Source organism: Papio anubis, chromosome 13 (genome assembly GCF_008728515.1).
Source record: "Papio anubis isolate 15944 chromosome 13, Panubis1.0, whole genome shotgun sequence".
Classification (NCBI taxonomy): Eukaryota; Metazoa; Chordata; class Mammalia; order Primates; family Cercopithecidae; genus Papio; species Papio anubis.
Window position 1 is genome coordinate 56,073,063 of NC_044988.1, and position 233 is coordinate 56,073,295.

Consider the following 233-nt stretch of genomic DNA (forward strand, 5'->3'; position numbering starts at 1 on the left):
TACGTCTGTCTGTTTTCTATATGCGATGACGTTGACGCACGAGGCCCGTGAAAGGGGGAGGGGCAACTTGTCCCATTCTTTTATCTTAAGACGCGCTCTGGAGGAGCATTGGCGCAATAGCGTGTGCAAACCTTAATCGCAGAGGCTGCTGGATCCGGAGAAAGTGCAGACGATTTCGTGGTTTTGAATGGTTTTGTTTGTGCTTGGCAGGCAGTGGGCGCTCAACAAATATT